Raw genomic sequence first — 21,654 nt, forward strand, 5'->3', positions numbered from 1 at the left:
AGAAATGTTTAGGAACAAGCTGCTGATGCTTATCCCGACCACCTCCCAGCGACTGACCGTCATCAGACTTGTACGCACCTTAATGACCACTTGCCAAGGAAGGAATGGAAAGCCTCTTTACAATGACAAAACCTGTCGTTGCTCTTGAGCATGTCAACACTTAAAGCACACGTGGCAAAGATGGAGTCATTTTGCAGATGTTGAGGAATCTTGCCGAAACGAGAAAGCAGGCACTACTGCTTGTAATGAATGAAATCTGGAATCCCCCACAGAGTGAAAACTCTTGGTTATGATGTCACTACCGAAAACGGGCAAGAAACCTGACACCATAGCCAACCTTCGATCAGTCTCACTCACATTGACAGTGTGCATATTGACTGAAGGAATGTGCCTTGCGAGGCTGAACCACCATCCGTGAAAGACAAGACTATTTCTATCTATGCCAGATTGGTTTGTGGCCTAAGGTTGACATGTGCAACAGTAGTTTCTTTCTGCATCAGAGCATCGCCAATACCAGCCGCTTTGGAGCAGAGATATATTGTTTCTTAGTTACAGTCGAACCAAGAAGGATGTTCAGCACAGTCTGCAACAAGATGGTACTGGTGGCCTTTTGTGAAGCCTGCCCAGGCATTAGGGTAGCCAGTGTCGTCAAAGCCTCTTATGCAAACGAACGTTTGAAATATGAAGTTACAGTAAACAGCCGAAGACTTTACCAACTGCACTGTTGGAAATGCAGGTAAAACCCGGACCAGCATGCTTGATTGCAGGAGTGGTTCGCTTATGAGGTAAGGTGCCAACAGTTGGTGATAATGTATACCAAATTCAAGTATGTGCAGTATGTATATATACTGTTAGGACGAAACAAAGGAATTTTCTCCAAAGCAATATCAAAAGCTCACTTTTTTAGGATGCCACTCATAAGTGGTACGGTAAGTGTGGACAGGGTTTATATAAAGCTGCATAGGCGAAATTATACAACTGGATAAGATACAGCTGTTAAGCGTAATATTCTTTCCGGGCTAAATTCTTGCTCGTTGAACTCATTTGAGATCATTAACTGTAGCACCAAAGTAGTGGATCACTACCAGAACAAAGGCATGTAGTGCGCCCGTCTCAATTCTTGTACTTGTGCCAGTCTTCTTTTTTGCAGCAATAGCTGCTATGGGCTCACTCCTCTGGTTGTTCTGATGTCTACTGGTGTTGTCATTGGAATTCCCAAATTTCTTGCTAGAATATTGCAAATAAAGAAAGTTCTCATTGTGCTGTGAGGATTCGTACTTGCGACTAAAAGATTGGCAGTCCACAATTCTATATTTCAGCCACTCTGCTGAAGGTACAGCCGTGGTGAATACTGATCCTGGAGAGCGCGATCTAGCCAACAGGTGCCATGATTGGCTAGCACATCCTCAGTGTCTGCGTACTGTATGTTGAGCTAGCGTCGACGCCTTCACCTTCCCACTTGTGAAGGCAGTCCCATGTTACATTTTCTTCATACAAGTAATGACAGTGATTGGGTGCATCTGCTTCATTAATTTTCTTCTAGTGCTTGGCGTCCCATATTTACTGGATGGACTTCTTGGTGCCTTGTTTTCCTCGAGCATAGCATGAGACCTAGCAATGGATAGCCCAAATATCGGTTTGAGAAAGCCAATAATTCAGCAGTAAGAAGCTAAAGGGTTGTTTTGGTAGAGACCAGTGGCTAAGTCCGTATGTGAAAGAGAAGGAAGAAAAGCGGAGTCTTTCTACTTCAGTACTGGGAGGCACAACTCCCACGAACAAATACGACTTGTACTTATTTTGCTTCTCTAAAGGAGATTACTGACTTGCATTGGCTAGTGTTCACTTCAATAAACATCACTTGAAGCAAGCTTACTACGCATATTTCACCGGCTATTACATCATTGTTTCACATTGTGAGTGAAACTGCAATTTTCTTTATGCCACAACTTGCCCAATTTTGTTTTGCAGGAGGATGTTAGCAGGGCTGTTAAGGCGCTTACTCATTAATAGTAGTAGAGAACAAAAAATAAAAGAAGGAAAGTAGTGGCTTGTTGTGCAGACTATGCATACACCTGGCGCTCTAATGGTCATTTTTCACTATCTGCTAAAACATTCTAAACAGCAAAAGCTTATAGACAATTATTGTGCAAGGTCAGACCACAACTAAACCAGAGGTATCCTTGGTAAGAAAGATATATTTATTTGGTGACATTTTCTGCGGTCCCGCTATTGGGCTTTCTTTCCTGTTCAACTGTGCACGTTGTAAGAGTTGGCAGCCGTTGTAGAAGCGAGAGACGATGTCATCGTCACGAGCTAGGCGAGCAGGATTTATTTAGATTATTTACATTTGAACAGGGGATACATTTGCACAGTCCAGCGTGACTCCCAAATGGAGCCCGCAAGACGAAGCATACAGCAATCGAGCACACAGCTCACGAGTACATTTCGAGCACGACAACGAGCACCAGCACACTGTAGCAGCGAACAACCGCTGCTTATAAGCACTCCATTCGACGTCATCGTTCGACGTCATAGTAGGCTACCCGCCTTTTGGAGGAGGAGGGCTCACACGTGCCGCACACGTTTCAGTGCTCTCTCGAGGGCGGACGACCTTTGCAGCGCAGTCGTCGTGGTATCCACTGTCCTGCGTCTCCATAGTCAGGTGGTCACGCTCGCCCCCAGCCGGCGCCTCGAAATTCCAGAGCTGCCTTTCTCCTGTTCTCCGAACGAGGCGCTTGGTGGATGAACGCCGCCGTAGTGAAGTTCTCCAAAGGAAGTTCAAGGTTGGTTAGCGCTGTCCTCACTGGTTCCCTGAAGGGCGCCCTCACCGCGGGTGGATCGACGCACCTGCAGCGGGCTGAAATAGCTGCAGGCCGATCCTAACAACGTTCATTAGGAAGTGACGAGACAGTTTGACAATTTTAATCATTGAAAGACTTAGCGAAACCTCTTTTGGGTAGCTTTTTCTTGGTCTCAGACTCTGCACATCGCATTTTAAGGAATGTTTTCCACGTTTTTGCTTTTGCTTCAGTTATTTTATGGGGAGGGAATGTAAACGTCTTTTACACCATGTCAAGTATGTGGTGTCATAATGTTCTTGGATGGAGTCTTGCGCTTTCATTCTGTACACTATAATGTCTGTTTTCCGTGTCAAAGGTCGTTTACATTTGAGTGTGATTGAGCATTTTGCCATGTTTTGCCTCTGTCACCCAAGCTTGAAAGTTTTCTGCACACTGCTGGTGGCATACTCACACGACATTTTTTTTCAATAAAAGGAAGTTTGTCACTTATCCTGTGCACTGGTCTGTCTTTTTGAATTACGATTTGTTGCCTATTTTCGCTCTTTTGTTGCATTTCAGATTAGGAATGGCTATCACATAGTTGACATCATTTAACCATATTGCACACAATATGGATGATATGTACTTGCATTATATGGCCTCCACAAATATAATAAATCGAAATTAATAATTCACGAATAGCGCCTTTGCATGGTGCCACAGCCATTAATTGTGGCTATAAGGCACCAGCGTTGCAGGTACCACTGCTTGTGCAGAACATTGTTCAAATCTAAAAACACTGCTTTCAAACATCATTATTCTTATCTGCAATTTGTATAGCTCCAGTTCCTGTGAGGAACACACACCTTGTGGAAGAGTGGCTTGCACCTGCAGTTGGGGCCAATGAATAGCGAAATTTCTGCCTGTTTTCATGTTACTAGCATGCTAGTAAAGGCGGTCGTTTCTATAGTGACCTGTTTGCTCACTGTAGAAGCCATTGCGGGTGTCAGGATCTCGTACACATCTGCAGCTTTGCAGGGGACACTGCATCTGGCACATAATTTGTCACATTACGTGTCTTCGGGGCAAGTTGAGTTGACTCACTTGCAAAGGAAGAACCAAGCTTGTTGGATATGAAGTAAACCGCCTGTACACTCAGTGCCCTTCTTCATGTTGTGTGACACATGTGGTTATAGCGACCCTTGTTTTATGCACTTCTTGTCCGGCAGCGGTTCTTTTGCTTTTGAAACACTCAGGATAGCTTTCAGCAAGCTGGACAGGAATAACACTGAAAAACCAGCAGATGTTAATCATTGCACTTATCATGCAATGCTCTGTACAGTATGATGAGGGCATATGTAAATGAGGGCGTTCCTGAAGGCCTTGTAGCACATGTCATGAGTTTGGAGCAACATGATGTATAGCACTTACTTGATTGCATGCTATATATAGGTTCAGCAAGGTGTGGCAATTGCTGAAGTGCAGCGCAAGGTCAAGAAAACAGATATCTATGAGCAGCACCCTGGTAAAAGAGAGGCTGGGAAAACTAGTGGGAAGCCTGTTGAACATCTGGTCGACCCTGTTGCTGGCTTCATAAGGCAAAGTGTGTAACATGAGAACGAAGTCATCAACACATCAGAAGGTTTTTACATATATACGCTGTGTTAAAGTTCTCGGGCAGGTCTCTGTCATAAAATGCCAACTCAATCCGCAGGCTGTGCACGACCAACTACATATGCCTTCTGTTCGGACATAGAACTGCTCATTGTAACTGACGAAAATGGAGCGGACAAAAAAAAAGCAGCTCCGTTAATCTGGTTTCACTGGTATCAGGACCAGATGATGTTGATGATGTTGAATAAAGAATTGAATATAAGGGAAATGGGCACAAAGCTGACATAAATAACTACCGGCCTATAACAGTGACATCAGGGGTTTACAGGGTGGTTATGCAGATTATAAAGGACAGACTGCAGGTATGGGTAGAAAACCAGGGGGTGCTTGGAGAGCTACAAAATGGGTGCCGGAAGCACAGGAAGCTAGAAGACAATCTGTTCTCACTGACACAGTGCATTGAAATAGCTGAAAAGGAACACAGACCCCTATGGCTGGCTTTTTTTGGATATCAAGGGAGCCTTTGACAATGTATTTCAAGAGGACTTGTGGGGCATTCTGGAAATTTTAGGAGTGCAAGATGGATTAACGAATTTCTTAAAAGATATCTATAAATGTAACCGGGTGATTTTACAATGGGAAAAGCAGGTTTCGGAGCCTGTAGTGATTCGGCGAGGGCTTAGGCAGGGGTGTCCATTGTCACCTCTGTTGTTTATGCTGTACCTACAAGGATTAGAGGCCAAAATACAGCAAAGCGGACTCATCATTTTTCCCTATCAACCTATCATTTTTCAAACGAGGAAAATTGATTGAACAGTCATTACCAGGACTGATGTATGCGGGTGATATTGTATTAATGGCTCACAATACAGAAGATCTGCTGGGATTGATGGACATATGTGGTACAGAAGGAGACAGATTAGGCTTGAAGTTTAGCAAAGGAAAATCAGCAGTCATGATTTTTAATGATAATATTTGCGGCGAGCATAGGATACAGGAGGCCACGCTTGAGATAGTCGATAAGTACAAGTTTCTTGGGGTGTGGATAAATAACGGAATTGAGTATGAGACATAGCACGAAAAATATGTAATGACTAAAGGCAACAGAAGTGCAGCAATTATGTAGAGTAGGGCACTGTGGAACTACAATAGGTACGAGGTAGTACGAGGGATATGGAAGGGGGTAATGGTTCCGGCCGTGAGTTTCGCCATCGCAGTTCTATGTATGAGAGCAGAGACCCGGGCACAGTTGGAAACTAGGCAACGGGGTGTGGGTAGGCTCGCTCTGGGAGCACATGACAAGACACCAAATCTTAAAGTGCAGGGGGATCTGGGATGGTCTTCTTTCGAGCGAAGAGAGGCTAGTCGCAAGATGGCATTTGAGGAGCGATTGAGAAAAATGGAGGAAATGCAGTGGGTTAGGAAGGTTTTCAGTTACGAGGAATGTTGACACAAGGTGGAGGAAGCGAACTAGAAAATTGTCAAGGAAATACTTGGGCTGCAGTGGGGGGACAGGTAAGGAATAATCTGTCAAAAAAAGGTTAAGGAGACAGAAAGGGGTATGTGCTAAACAGAGACGCAAACCAAATCAGCATTAGATGCATACAGGACGCTTAAGCAAGAAATAGCCAAAGAAAATATTTACGATAACTCTAAGGGAAGCTCATTGTTGTTTGAAGCCAGGACAGGTGCACTGCGGTCTAAAACGTACTGAGCCAGATACCTGGAGATAGACTTGTTGTGCGGGGTGTGTGGAGAGGAGGAGGAAACGGCTGAACACTTGATACTTTCTTGTAAACGACTTCACCTTGCAGTTGAATGTAACGGGGAACTATTCAAAGCTTTGGGTTTTAAGGACAGTAAAGGTAAAATAGACTTTGAACAGGTTGAAATAAGTAAACGGAGGCTATCTGATTGGTAGATAATATCAACGCAATAGTAAAGGAGTAAATACATGGATACGCATGCATATAGTACCTTTCAAGGCTAGGTGGCGCGCGCCGCAGCCCCTCGATTGCCGGGTGGGACGTTGAGTGTTTGTAGCCTCTAAATGGTAGCTTGGAGGTGGCAAGACTAATAGCTATTAGTGGTTCTACTGTGCGTGTTCTGGTAGGAAAGTGAGAGCATGGCCGCGTGTTTGAGCGCGTCCGAGAGCGTGTCATACCTTGGGTCTCCGCGGCATTCATTGCTTTTAGAACAGTGGTGAAAGTTGCTTTGCGACATTTTGAGGGTTTGGATCCTGTGCGTATCGGTTTTGCTAAATGGCACGTGCTCTGCATTATTATAGTATTATAGTATTTGCATCAGAAAAAGCCGCGCAATACATGTCAAGAAAGCCGGGAAAGCAGGCAGTGCGCGGAGGGTCCCTCAAGGCAGATGAGTGGACGGATGAGAATGGAGAGGGAATCGAGTCAACCGGCACACACTGTGATGTCGATACTAGGCTGCAGAAAATGGAGGCTTTCCAGCAAGAGCTTCTCAAACGGATGGATGAGCTCAAAAATGAGCTAAATAGGGAGCGTGATATGAACGGAAGGTTGTTGAAAAAAGACTTGAGGCAGCCGAGGAAAAGCTGAACAGGGCCGCCATTGTAAACGAGAATGTGCGTGACAATGGAACGCAATCCCCCGACGTGATAGGAGAGGGAGTGCTAGCAAAGTACGTGGAATGCGTGCAACGTGGTGAACGGTTAGCTGGAAAGTGCGGCACCTGTCTTGAGGCCGCCACGCGGAAAAAGCAGGAGCACAGGGGACAATGCCCCTTGTCGAGTCCGAATCACTCGGAAAAGGACAAAGGGAAGCAGGGAGAGGTAGGAGAGAGTGAAAGGGTGATTATTGCCGGCGACTCAAACCTGGCTAAGTGCTCAGAATCAATTATGGAGAGGGTAGAAGGCGATAAAAGAGGGGCGGCAGGGACATTTTCAAGGCGGACACTGGGTTCTGTCATGAAGCGAGCAAAAGAAAAGCTCGCGGAAAATGCCCAAGTGCACAACCTTGTCATAGTAGCAGGTGGGCTAAATGACGTCCTAAACAGGAAAGAGACAGGACTAGCCCAGCGCTTGGCGAAGGGGGTGGACGACTTGCGCGAGCTATCCCCTCAGGTGCACATCGTGGTGTGCACGGTTCCGGAGGTGCATGTATGTGACAGTCACGTACAAAGAGCCGTAATGGCTGCTAATGAGGCAATGTGGAAAACGAGCCGAGAGAGAGGCTTCGAGGTGGTCGAAGTAAACTGGGAAGTGAGAAGCTGTGGTGGTTTTAAACGAGACGGGATCCACTTCAATTACAGGATGGCACGAGAAGGGGGCTGGCGACTTGGTGGTCGTGCTGTTGCTTTTTTTAGGGGGCCCACGGGCGCTCAGGAGGCCAGAGTAGGTAGTAATGAAGAAGGTCCCCTAGGGGAACCTCAGAATTAAGAGCATCGCCGTCGATAACAGAAAAAGGAGGAAAGCAAGAAAGAGAGCTCGCCATGCAATAGACTACATAAATATGCAGGGCGGCAGAAGAAATGAGGAGTGGGCAGAGATCGAGGAGCAGTTGAATAGCGAACAAATAGGGGTGTATGCGGTTACAGAAACGCACCTTAGAGACTCGGAAGAGGCGCCAGTGATTGAGAATCATGTTTGGGAAGAGTGCAACAGAACTAAGTCGGAAATAAAGGGAGGGGAAGTCGGAATGCTCATCCATCAGGGAGCCAAATAGAAAAGAGTAAATTCACAATGTCAAACGCATCTTTGGTTATCAGGTACAATGAGTGGGAAAGAAACTTGGCTGGGAGCTACGTATTTGTGGACCGGAAAAAATTGCACAGAGAAGAATAAAGTGTTAGTGGAATGCATCAGCGCTGATATTAAGGGTTTCGGGAATGGTGCTGAGATTGCCTATAAAGTGAAATGAATGCCCACATGCAGGATTTAGATGGCTATGCCGACAACAACGGGAAGTCAATGCTAGACCTCTGCGAGCAACATAACCTCGTGATCGTGAATACAGGGCCTAAGTGTGAAGGACAGATCACGTGGGAAGTGGGAAACCGGCAATCGACCATTGATTACTGTCTGATGACAGAAGGAATTCATGATAAGTTGAGAGAAATGCTCATCGGTGAGGAAGGGTTTAGCAGCATAGGGAGTGACCATAAACGCATCATTTTGAAAATGGGATATGTAGTTGGGAAAGAGAGCAAGGAGAGCAAAATGGCCAGCCCGAATTTGAACGCTGAACAAATAGCAAATATAGTCACTAGAGTTGAAGAAGAACTTGGCAAGTGGCCAAGCAAGGAGCGGGAATATAGTGAGCTTCTTAGTGTAATAACGACAGAAATACGGAAAGAGAAACAACATGTTCGTTGGAAAGGAAAAAAGAAACCGAAAAGCTGGTGGAACAAGGAGATACGACAAGCGATCGCCGAACGACATCTCGAGAGCACAGGCAGGCAAAGAAGGCGCAGTTGCCACAGGATGAAGTAACCAGTAAATGGGAAATATACCGGGAGAAAAAAGTCTATGGTTCAAATACTGGTGCAAGCAAAATTAAAAGGTGAAAGTGAACGTTGGTTGTCAGAAATACGTGAGAAAAAGAAGGCCGCACCTAGAATATTTTGGAATCACATAAAATTATTAGGCAGGAAGTCAGCAACAATACAACAACATATCCTAGACGAAGATGAAAACAGGCTGGAAGGAGAAGCGGCAGTAAATTACATCCAAAAAGTAACAGCCAAATCTTTCCAAGGCAAGGATGAGGTTGTATTTGAAGAAAAAAGAGCATGAAAGAGACCCAAGTGGAAAAGGAGCTAGTGCTGACAAATTTAAACTGGAAGAAAGCGAAAGAGAAAATTCCTAAGCGCACAGTCACAGGGCTACACGATCGTTCCCATTAGGCTGATAAATGAACTAGGACCAAAAAGTAAGGAAGCTCTGGTGAAAGCAGTGGAAAAGATTTTAAAAGATAGACGAATTATAGGCAGTTGGCGACAAAGTAGAATGAATTTATTTATAAAGGCAAGGGGGAGAAAGATAGAAGTCACTCGTATAGACCGTTGACCATTACATCGGTAATATACAGGCTAGCAGTGCAGGCAATCACATTAAAGCTGCAAGCATGGAGAGAGAATAATGGCATTTTGGGATAACATCAGGATGGCTTTAGGTAGGCGTTTGGATAATAACTTATTTGCTCTTACTCACTGTATTGAACTATCAAATGTAAAAAGCTGACCGTTATATGTGGCCTTTTTGGACATTACAGGAGCCTATGACAACGTAGACCTCAACATTTTGTGGGATATTCTGGAAGGGAAAGGCTTAGGTGACGATTGCCTACAGCTTTTGAGAGACATTTACCTAGAAAATACAGTTTGCGTTGAATGGGAAGGGATGAGGAGCGAGGAGAAAGTTCATATCAACAAGGGACTGAGGCTGGGGTGCCTTTTATCCCCACTGCTGTTTATGATGTACAAGGTGAGGATGGAGAGGGCGCTAGAAGGAAGTAATTTCGGCTTTAATCTCTCATACAAACAGACCTGCGGGTACAGTAGTAGAGCAGCAACTCCCAGGTTTATTTTATGCGGACGACATTGTGTTGCTCGCTAACAAGCAAAGTGATTTGCAACGTCTGGCTAATATCTGTGGACAGGAAGGCAACAATTTAGGTTTGAAATTTAGTGTTAGAATATCTTATGGAATTTAATGTAAAAAATGAACAGACAGTGGTTATACAGGCCCAAGAAATACCTCGGCGAACAGAATATAAATACCTTGGTATATGGACAAACGAAGGCAATAGATATATGGAAACGCAGGAAAAAAACAATAACAGTGAAGAGGAAGAGAAATGGGGCAGCCATAATGAAGCACAGAGCTCTATAGGGCTCTTGCATTGCCCAGGGGGCGCTGCGAAAATGGTGCTAAAATGCGCCCTCTGTCCTGAACTGAGTAGTACCAAGCTCGGTCGTCTGCTTCGGAAAGAACGTTTACAATATGGGTCGGCCACTTTCGGCTTTGTTGTACCAAAGCTTGCAGCGAATATCAGGCGCCGAAGATTCTTTCAGGAGTGGCACCTGCGTAAAGGCAATAAATTATGCAAAGCCGAATACCTGTACGCCGTTCAAGAAATAAGCGGCGAATCTTTAGCGCGGTGTCAATGGCAAGTGAAGCAGCGAGTCGCGTACGAAGTTGAACTTCAGGTAAGGTTTGCACGCTGCTAAATTCAGGCGCACAAACGCGAGGAAAGGCTTGCTATAAATGAATTCACAGCAGCGATAAAGAGACATCATGTGTACGAACTGCTCGAGCGCACGACGGCAGCGGTCTTTCGACATGCCGTGAAACGGCGGGCCTCCTACAATCTTTGTCGACTGCATGCCGCTAGACAAGTAGTTATGCCCGCACTGTAGTAACGGCCATCTTTCCCTTTATCAACTGATAAATAACTGATGCAATGCATATGAGCTCGCAGTAACGTACACCCTTGCAATTTTTTAACAATACACGCGAGCGTCGACCGTATGGCCTGTCAGCGGCCTTGTAGTGGCGACTGACGGCAGGATTGGCAACTTTATGTGCGGTCGTGCAAGGCGAATTCTAGTTCGAATGTGTACTGTTACTCTATTCGCTTCAGGAGTGCCCCTCACCGCTGCAAGGCCAGTGACACGTCGTGCGGTCGACGCTCGCGTGCTATTGTTAAAAAATTGAAAGGGTGTACGTGCGAATCGCCCTCGTGCGCTGCTCGCTTGATGTAGCTTTTATTGACAACGCTCAAACATCGATGTGCTGCAATCAATACTACCTTCCTGCGGTGCCTCAACGTGCTGGCTTGCGATCAAGGATGAGCACATTTAACTCTCTAACCTGTGCTGCTCGTAGTGGGGTAGTGAATTGTCATGGAATCAGCCCGACCATTTCTGATCATTTGCACACACCTGGTCACTTCACCACTTCGCACCGGTCGAATAAATTGTCGCTGTGGCCGGGTCTCGAATCATGAATCACCAGCCATGCCTGCTCCTATGTCAGTCTGCCGTCGGAAGTGCAGGTGCAAAATACCGAAATTTAGAACGCAGATAATCAAGCAAGCTTCAAGACAGGCGATGCAGTCTGCATGGCGCGAAGTTTCGCTTGCCCAGCGCGACGAACTGCAGCTATCCAACGCGCCCGACGCTCCGCTTCGTGAGGCCTTGAAGGAAAACGGTAGAATCTGGTGTTGGGATTGTCAGGATTGGGGGCTCAATCCCATCGCTCGTAACCCGTTGTCAAGATTAGAGTCCGGCATGAATTCGAAGGTAGCTGGCCCATGCCGTCGTCCAACTAATCCACGCTGAGGACGTTGATGAAGGGAATGACTGCTTCTCATCGAGAACGAGAAATAATGGTTTATTTACAGTATTTACATGCAGTTCATCAGTCTAGCTTCGAGAGAAAGTACGTCAGTCTAACACGACTGCTTGGGAGAGTGTCTCAGTCCAACATGACTGCTTAAGAAAAGTGTGTGTCGAGCATCCGCACAACAGCGGCTTATAAACACTCGGTCCCCCCTTGATTCCAAGGGGACGGAAACTTTCGTCCACTCATTGTAAACACGCCGCCTCTCCCTGGGACGGCTTACACACACGCACGCACGCACGCACGCACGCGCGCACACACACACACAGGTGCACGGTCCGAAGCCGACGTCAGAGGGGCTTCGTAGAACTCGGAGCTGACCCGGTAGCGCGTCCGGGTAGCCATTGTCCTGCGTCTTGGTTGGCGCGTGGGAAGGTGTCCCTGACGAGGTTCCCGCGGCAACTCCCCCTCTCGCGGCCGACCCGCGGTTGGCGGTGTCGTGTTGCGGCACAAAGCCTGCTTCGTCGAACTCATTCAGTCCCAATCACGACGAGGCCGTTTAGTTACAATGGCGATGAGGTGACGCCGTGGCTAGAGGTTCGCGGCAGCGCTACAGGAAAAGATGACGCCCGTTGGCGCAACTGGCAGGCGAAACTTGCACGTCATCAGGCCGTTCTTAACAGCGCCTCCATGGCCCGGAAAATCTCGACTGTCCAGCGCTGTCAACCGCTGGGCAGGATGAGAACGGCTGGTGGCCAGGGGGTGATGCCTTGGTTCGCAGCGACCACTTGTGTAATGATGTCACCGCCCCAAAACATCCAACAAGGACAGGCAACTGGAAAACGAACCCCACAACACGGCTCTGCGCCGAAATGACCTACCTTGGCTCTCACTTTAGACACGCTAGGCTTCAAAGAAAACATAAGTGCAGAAACAAAAAATGTCGCATTTCGCTATGCCAATTTTTAAAGCAATTTCGTGCTGACAAATTCAGCAATCATGGAAGGAATCCTGCTAAATGAGAGGGGAACTTCTTGGCTTAACAAAATTAACAATATTAACCCTAAAATTTAGGCGCGACCCTCAAACGCAGAATTCAAATTAGCCTGCTCAAACCATCCGCATTGCTATGCAACTTTCCCTTCTTATATCTAACGGAGAAGTTGTACTCTTGGAGAGTGAGGCTCCATCGGAGCAAGTGGCCATTTTTGTGTGACATTTGATTGAGCCACGTCAGAGGAGTCGTCGGTCTCGAAGATGAACTTCGCTCCGTACAAGTAACACGACAACTTCTGGGTGGCCCAAACTAAACAAGCGCATTCCTTCTCTGAAGCGCTGTTTAGTTTACGGCTGGCACAGAGGATAGGATGCTCCTCGTTGTCGCCGCCGACCTGACTAAGTACCACGCCCATGCCTCTGTCGCTTGCGTCGCATTGAACTATGAATTCCTTTGTGTAGTCTGGCGCGCGAAGCACAGGACGAGAAACCAATAGCGTTTTCAAACTTTGGAAATCGTTCTTTGTCCTTATCCCAATGTATGCTACTTGGTGCTCCCTTTCGGAGGGCGTCCATTAATGGAGTTGCCATTTGCGAGTAATTCGGAATGTACCATTGATAGTACCCCACAAGTCCCAAAAATGAACGAATGTCTGTTTTCGTGCGTGGCTGAGAAAATTCTCCAATCGTAGCTATTTTCAGCTCAGCCGGCCGTCTCATGCCCTGGCCGACAACGTGGCCCAGATAAGTAACCCATGAACAACCAAATCTACACTTTTCCACTTTCATCGTTAAGCCGGCTTCCCTCAACCGCGAGAACACCTGTTTGAGGTGCAATTTAACTTCCTGTAGTCAACACACGGACGAGGGTCCTTGTTAGGGGTTTCTGCCAGTATTAGCGGGGACGTGTAGTCACTCTGAGCGGGCTCAATAACTCCCAACTCTAGCATGCGCTGTATCTCTGCCTCCATAATCTCTCTCTGTCTTGGAGACACCCTGTATGGCTTTGATCTTACTGGTTCGGTTGATCTCAGCTCTATTTCATGCGTTATTAGTTCGGTTCTACCCGGCCGATCGCTGAATCTGTCGAGATATTCCCCTAGCACCTCTTTTAGCTCATCTAGCTGCTCGGGTCTTAGAGCGTGCGAGCTTACCGAATGTTTTACTACTTCTTCTAGGCCGATTTCAGAGTTGGAAGTCGCCCAACCTTAAACGTGGTTCTAGTGCCATCCTGCTGTTTGATGCAGGGGCGTATCCAGGGGGGGGGGGGCTTATGGGGCTTCAGCCCCCCCCCCTCAAAAAAATTTTTTCGTGCTGTCCATGCACCGCTGACCAAAGCAACCCCGGGCGCCGGAAATCATTCTGGATTTTGTCTAGAATGTCTTCTTCAGGTTCGAAAAAACATTTCACCGCGAACATTGCGAACTCGGACGTGATTTTGCGACAACATCCATGCACCGGAAGTCACATAACGCAAGCAGCCCCATCCGAGCACAAAGTTTCGAGGGCGTTTTGATGGCGAACGGGCTCGGCGCGGCATTTCGCAGAGGCTCCGGAATATACGGAGCGAATGGATGTCAGTTCCGAAACTTTATGAGTATAAAGTTCTCATGAACTTTTGATGTGAAAGGTGCATTGTCATTTCCAAAGTTGTACTTTCGGTTTTCAATTGCTAAACTTTGTTGGTTTAATGCTGTTATAAAGATTTGACGCCAAAGGTGTATTGACTTTTATAAAGTGGTACACCGGAACATACAAGGCAAGCCAAATCAACGCACTATCAGACAAGTTGACAAAGCACGCAGCGAGGTTCGATGAAATGAAGCCTTGTGGTGGTTCATTTGTGCCGCCATCTCACATAGAAAAATATCAATGTTTGTTTTCAGCTACTCCAAAGCATCCATGTTTAGACAATAACGCCAGCAAAGGTAGCTACGTCCTTATTTATTTTTTTCTACTTTGACTTTTGTTCACGAGGACACATTGAGCCTCTTCATTTTGTTTGTTCTCGCTACCCTACCCGCGGGCTGCCAGAGCCAGCGAGAGCGCATGCGTTTTTCTCCTGTTGCCCCTACCAGCGCGCGGCGCACTTCGGTGCGCATTCGGTTTTCTCTGGCAGAGTGCATTTTCGCCTAGCAGGGTTTTGGACGCTTTCTGGCTAATAGATGAGAAAAAGAAACAATGGTCGCTCGCCGCCATCACTGTGGGGACTCGACGGATTTCACCGCGTTCCCTTGAGAGCAACATCTCCGGAATGTCTTGTCTAGCCGGTGTAGGACACCGAGCAGTATGCACATGGTTCTCGGTGGACCAAACCTCTCACGTTTTCTTCGATATTCCTTCGGTAGCCACATTAGGGGCCCAAAGTAGGCATTCGATTGTTCCCAAGATACTTTCCTTTGCGGTTCTTTTTTTCATTTCGGTGCCCACGCCCCACAAAAGGAAAAAAGAAAAGATATTGTTGTGGCGCAGCGAATTGTCGCATGGTGAAAGTTCGACTTTGTTACTTCTTTTGCGGAAAGGAAAGCAATGGGCCACGGGAAGCTTCACTTGCCGGGTACTCTTATTATATTATCAATTATATAGACACTACCGGCGCATTCCTGCCGTCGCCGTCGCCCTCACGTTCCGCATAAAGTCCAAGGGCGATAACATCGGTACCGCGCACCGCATGCTGTATGTGCGAGTGAAAGCGTAGGGGGGGGGAGGGGGGGGCGACAATAGTAGCACAGTCTTGTGTGCGCAAAGGAGAAAAGCGGAGAGGAAGCGCGGCGCTTTCCGTTGCGGGCGATACATCGGGGGGAGTGGATGGGATGGTGGCGGGATCTAGGATTCTGTGAATCTGTGATTGTGCAACATATTTATTTGCCTTATTTCATGGATTATATACAGTGACTTTTTCTTAGATACGTAGATTTATTGGAGACTTATACGTATATTTAAATAACTTGTTGCGAGGTTTCGTGTATACGTGCAGCGAACTTGGTTTCCAGTGACACGTTTTTGCCCTTTATCAACCTGTATCATCGCATTTGTAAATTCCATTGTATCATAGAATTTCTAATGTACGAGGGCGAGTCAAATGAAAGTGAGTCTACCCACCCAGCGCAATAATGGTTCAGTTCACTATCTGCGAAGCATGCGCGTAGCACACAGGCATCTCTCATTTACAAAATTGACACGCAGGTGTGAGGATAAATGTTCTTTAATGCTCTCATTCACTGGGTTGAACAAGGTTGCGTTACGTAATGGACGCTCCAGAAGTTTAGCAGCGTGGGGCCGTGAGGATTTTGACAGCTGAAGGCGTTTCCTAAAAAGAAATTAGTCATCGTATGGCTGCCATGTACCTAGAACATTGCACTTCATTGGCCACTGTGAAGAGTTGGAGTAAACGGTTCAAACAAGGATGTGAAAGTTGCAAAGATGATCAAAGACCGGGCCAAAGCCACCATGCAATCACCCCCAACAAAATTGCAAAGGTTGATGAGCTGATGAGACAAGAACGGACGATAAGCATCGATGAACCGGCTGAGCGTGTGAACATCAGTCAAGGTTCCGTTCACGCCATAATTCATGAACATCTCGGTTATCGGCTCTTGTGTGCGCAATGGATGCCCAAGATTTTGAACCACCGCCAGAAGACGGAGGAGTTCGGCGCTGCCTTGACTCGTTTGATCTGGTATCACAATGACGGTTACGACTTCTTGTCTGCAATTGTGATCGGGGACGAACCATTGTGCCACTACTACGAGCCTGAAACACGACGGTAAAGCTTACAGTGGAAACACTCGAATTCACCACCCCCCAGAAAGCAAAGGCCTTCATTACCGCCGGAAAGGTGTTGGTTTTTCGATCTTCAGGGGCCATTACTGATAGAATTTGCTAAATCTTGAGAGACTACAAATTATTTCCGATATTGTGAAACGCGGAAACGGCTACCTGTCGCAATCAAGAACAAGCGACGTGGAAAATTGAGGAATGAAGTCATCTTGTTCCACGACAATGCCCGTCCCCTCGTCACTGATGTGGGTAATATAAAACTGCCGAAGTTCAAGTGGAAAACGCTGCAATATCCGCCATACAGCTCAGACCTGTCGCCTTGCGACGTCCACATTTTGGGGCAACTGAAAAAAAACAGCTCAAGGATTCTTGTCATTCGATGACGTGAAAGAATCAGTTTCAGACTTTTGTAGCAGCAACCCAAGGAGTTTTATCAGACGGGAATCACGCGACTGGTTAGTCAATGGGACAAATGTTTAATTGCTCATGGAGACTACTTTTAAATAAAGTATTCCGTTTGTCATATATTCGCATTGGATCACTTTCATTTGAATCGCCCTCGTATATTTTGCAGAACTTCTGCTTTTATACGCGCTCTTTGTTGCGACTGTAATTTCGGTGCAATCGCTCACGATACAGGACCGGTGACAGCTGCTCTTGCGTAAACATCAGAGCAAATGACAGCGTCATTGATATTTTTCACTGGCCGTTGCATGTGTGCAAGAATGTAAACAAGGATCTTGAATGACAAAGTTTCATAAACATATTTGTCCTCAACTTGTTCATTTCATGGGCTTGACATTTTTCATATCAGCGGCATGGAATGCTTTGCTGGTTTCGAATTTACATATTAAATAGACAGAAACATGGAAGCATTGATATCAGTTACTTGGGTACAATTTTTGGCACATAAGAGTACATTCTTTTATAAAAAGAATATTATTTTACTTGATTTGACAGTGCGTAGCGTTAAAGAATTCGTTTGCAGCATCCATGGCAATGGCAATGCAGTTATTATTAATGTGTTTGATCCCTCGACAAATTGTTTGAGAGGAAGCTTTAGCTCGGGCCCAACTCCAGCACGATCTATTCAGGTACATGTAAAATGCAAAGACGCTTTTCTGAGAACTCCTGGTTCGCTTTTAATGAAATTTGTTGCATTTGAGATAGAAAGTTGAATTCTTGTGTCTGTTGGAAGCGGAATTTCGATTTAGGGCCTGAATTTTGTTTAAAGTATTTTGAAAAATTCAAAATTTCGGAAACGTAGAAGCACGATGTTTACAAACTAATAGTTCTGCATCAAGAACAGATATCTAGGTTCTGTAAACGGTATCTGCTATAACAGTCAAAGCGGACAAATTTGATATGTCACTTTGTATGTTACGTGAATTGGTTACGTTGAGTACAATGGTTCTGCAAAAGCCGCATTTCCATAATACTACATTTTTCGAGATTCATGTGTAACATATAATTTTTTTCCGCTGTAGATGCACTATTACGTGCATTTCACAGAATTGTGATATCATTTTCTATTGTTGAGTTACAGAGTTTTAAACTTGATAGTTTCATTTTCTGAATATTTGCGAGTTTTGCCAATTTTTAATAAAGAATTGACAATCTAAATGAAAAATTCGGAGAAACTCTCACTATAATTTAAGCTGTTCTTTTAAATGCAACAAACCTCGTCAAATTTGGTGCAGTGGTTGCCGAGAAAAACGAATTCTCCTTCTACATGTATTTTGATAGGAGCACCCGAACTAAAGCTTCCTCTTGAGGAGGAGGCAGAACTACAATGTGAGCCCCCCCCCCCCCCCGAAAGAAATTTCTGGCTACGCTACTGGTTTGATGGTATAGTTAACGACCCCGCTCCGCTCTATATACGGCTTCATCAAATTGCAGTGATATATCCTCACCTCTTTCCTGCGACCGGGCATTTTCAGAGCATAGTTAGTATCTGTAAGTTTGTGCAACTTCAAGCTTGTCCTTTCTTGAAGGTTTGAGGATCATTACCTGGTCTCCGGCGTTAAACGTACGAAGCCTCGCATACTTGTCGTAATAGAATTTGCCGTTCTTTTGAGCTACTCCAATGTTCTTTCCGACTAATTCTTGGGTTGCGCTTAGCCGTTCCAGCAAATTTAGCGCGTATTCAACCACTGTTGGACTCTCTCCTCTTTCTTCCCACACCTCTCTTAACATTCTCAGTGGAGAACGGAGGGTCCCAGAACTGATAGCTGGGCGAGTTGGTACGAATTCATAGTAAAATTTTTTTACGCGCACAATTCACAAGGACACAGTGAAGAGGGGACACATGAGTGCTTGTGTCCCCCCTTCACTGCTCGTGTGTGTCCCCTTCACTGTGTCCTTGTCAATTGTGCGCGCAAAAATATTTTACTATGAACGGAGGGTCCTCCCATGCACTAGTTCTGCTGGCGAGAACCCTGTCGCTTCATGTGGAACCGTTCGCAAAGCAAACAAAGTTGCCGGCAGACAGTGGCGTAGCCAAAAATTTCGTTCTTGGTGGGCTCACATTGCAGTTCGGTCTCCTCCTTCAGAGGAAGCTTCAGCTCGGGTGCTCGTATCTAAATACACGTATAAGTAGAATTTGTTTTTCTCGGCAACCAATGCATCAAATTTGACGAGGTTTGTTGCATTTAAAAGAAAAACCTAAATTGTAGTGACTTTTGGTTTCGAATTTTTCCTTTAGATTGTCAATTCCTTGTTAAAAATTCACCAAAATCGCTAATTTTCCGAAACCTAAACTATCAAGTTTAAAACCATGTAACTCAGTAATGAAAAATGATATCACAATTCTGTGAATGGCACCTAATAGTACGTCTACAGCGGAAAAATTTCTATGTTACACGTAAATCTCAAGAAATTTAGCATTATGAAAATACGGCTTTCGCAGAATCCTTGTACACAACGTAACCAATTCACGTAAGATACGAATTGACGCACCAAATTTGTCCGCTTTGACTGTTATAATAGATGCCGTTTACTGAACAGCCACATGTGTGCTTCGTGCAGAGCTATTAGTTTGTAACCGTCGTGCTTCTATATTTTTTTTAACTTCCGAGTTTTTCAAAATATTTAAACAATATTCAGGCCCTAAATTGAAATTCCGCTTCCAACAGACACTAGAATTTAACATTCTCTCTCAAATGCAACAAGTTTGTTTAAAAGCGGTCAGGGATTTATCACAGAAAAGCGTCTCTGCGTTTTACATGTATTTGAATAGGCCACATCGGAGTTGCGCGCGAGCTAAAGCTTCCTCTTAAACAATTTGTCTAGGGATCAAATACATAAATAATAACTCCATTGTCATTGCTAAAGATGCTGCAAACGAATTCTTGAATGCTACGCGCTGACAGAACAAGTAGAATATGTATTTTTTCATAAAATAATATACGTGTATGTGCCAAAAATTGTGCCTAAAATAAGCAATATCAATGTTTCCATGTTTTTTCTTTATTTAATAAGTAAATAAAACATCACACGAACTTTAGAACTATATCAGCTCGAAACCAGCAAGGCAGTGCATGCCGCTGATATGAAAAATGTAAAGGCCATGAAATTAACAAGCTGAGGACAAATATTGTAATGAAACTTTGTCATTCAAGAACCTTGTTTAGATTCTTGTACATATGCACCGGCCAGTGAAAGATCTCAATGACACTGTCATTTATTCCAGTGTATTACGCAGGAGCAGCTGTCACCGGTTCTGTATCGTGAGTAATTGCACCGAAATTATAGCCGCAACAGGGAGCACGTATAAAAAGCAGGAGTTGTGAAAAATAAACGAGGGCAAGTCAAATGAAAGTCAGTCAATGCGAATATATCACAAACGGGGTACCTTATTTATAAGTAATCTCCATGATCATTTAGACATTTGTCCCGTTGTCTAAGGAGTCGCGTGATTCCCGCCTCATTAAATTCCTTGGGATGCTGCTTCGAAAGTCTGCAACTCACTCTTTCACGTCATCGTACGACACGAATCTGGTTCGCTTGAGCTGTTTTTTCACATGCTCCAAAAAGGTGGAAGTCGCAAGGCGACCGGTCTGGGCTGTATGGCGGATGTTGCAGCGTTTTCTACTTGAACATTGCCAGTTTTGTATTAACCACATCAGCGACGTGGGGACGGCATTGTCGTGGAACAAGATGACCCCATTCCCTAATTTTCAACGTAGTTTGTTCTTGATTGTGACACCCAGCCGATCTGACGTTTTACAATAACGAAACAAATTGATAGCCTCTCAAGATTTAGCAAATTCTATCAGTAATGGCCCCTGGCGATCTAAAAAAAAAGTCAACAACACCTTTCCGGCGGAAATGACGGCCTTTCCTTTCTTTAGGGTGGTGAATTCAAATGTTTCCACTGTAAGCTTTGCTGTCGTGTTTCAGGCTCGTAGAAGTGGCACCACGGTTCGTCCCCGATCATAATTGGAGACAAGAAGTCGTCATCCTTATTGTGATACCGGATCAGATGAGTCAACGCAGCGCTGAACTTTTTCGTCTTCTGGCGGTAGCTAAAGATCTTGGGCAACCATTGCGCCCACAAGAGCGGATGGCCGAGATGTTCATGAATTATGGCGTGAACCGAACAATGACTGATGTTCACACGCTCTGCCAGTTCCTCGATGCTTATCCTCCGTTCTTGTCTCATCAGCTCATCAACCTTTGCAATTTAGTTAGGAGTGATTGCACAATGGCTTTGACCCGGCCTTGGATCATCTTTGCAACTTTCACGTCCTTCTTTGAACCGTTTGCTCGAACGCTTCACAGTGGCCAATGAATTGCAATGTTCAACGTACACGGCAGCCATACGGCGACTAATTTCTTTTTGGAAAATACCTTCAGCTGTCAAAAACCTCAGGTCATCACGCTGCTCAACTTGTAGAGCGTCCATTATGTCACGCAACCATGTTCAACCCAGAGTATCAGAGCATTAAACAATCTTGATATTCACACCTGCGTGTCACTTTTGTAATAGAGGGATGCCCCTGCGTCACGTGCATGCCTCGCAGATAATTATTGCGCGGGCTGGGTTGGCTCACTTTGATTTTACTCGCCTTCGTACATTAGAAATGCGAAGATACAATGGAATATACAAATGCGAACATACAGCTTGATAAAAGGCAAAAAATGTGTTACTGGAAACAAAGT

At 45.4% G+C, this 21,654-nt stretch overlaps 1 pseudogene; it reads left to right on the forward strand.

Annotated features, from left to right (window-relative positions):
• Window positions 1-5,307: 5,307 nt before the first annotated feature.
• On the forward strand, window positions 5,308-6,315 carry LOC142558272 (uncharacterized; annotated as a pseudogene).
• The last annotated feature ends 15,339 nt before the right edge of the window (window positions 6,316-21,654 follow it).

This window comes from Dermacentor variabilis, chromosome 9, assembly GCF_050947875.1.
Source record: "Dermacentor variabilis isolate Ectoservices chromosome 9, ASM5094787v1, whole genome shotgun sequence".
NCBI lineage: Eukaryota > Metazoa > Arthropoda > Arachnida > Ixodida > Ixodidae > Dermacentor > Dermacentor variabilis.